Raw genomic sequence first — 275 nt, 5'->3', positions numbered from 1 at the left:
TATTGCACAGGTGTGCCTTAGGCTGGCCACAATAAAAGGCCACTCTAAAATGTGCAGTTTTATCACACAGCATGATGCCACAGATGTCGCAAGTTTTGAAGGAGCGTGCAATAGTAGGCCTTTTGTGTACATAGAAAAAGTCTTAGATCTTTGAGTTCAGCTAATGAAAAATGGGGGCAAAAACAACAGTGTTGCGTTTATAATTTTGTTCAGTATATATAATTTATTTTTTTATTTTTTTAAGCTGTAAATAAACAAAGAATACTTTTACAAGA

This window comes from Sinocyclocheilus anshuiensis, unplaced genomic scaffold (assembly GCF_001515605.1).
Source record: "Sinocyclocheilus anshuiensis isolate Anshui unplaced genomic scaffold, SAMN03320099.WGS_v1.1 scaffold1133, whole genome shotgun sequence".
NCBI classification, from domain to species: Eukaryota; Metazoa; Chordata; class Actinopteri; order Cypriniformes; family Cyprinidae; genus Sinocyclocheilus; species Sinocyclocheilus anshuiensis.
The sequence above is the reverse complement of the archived record's forward strand: the minus strand, read 5'-3'. Positions refer to the sequence as shown.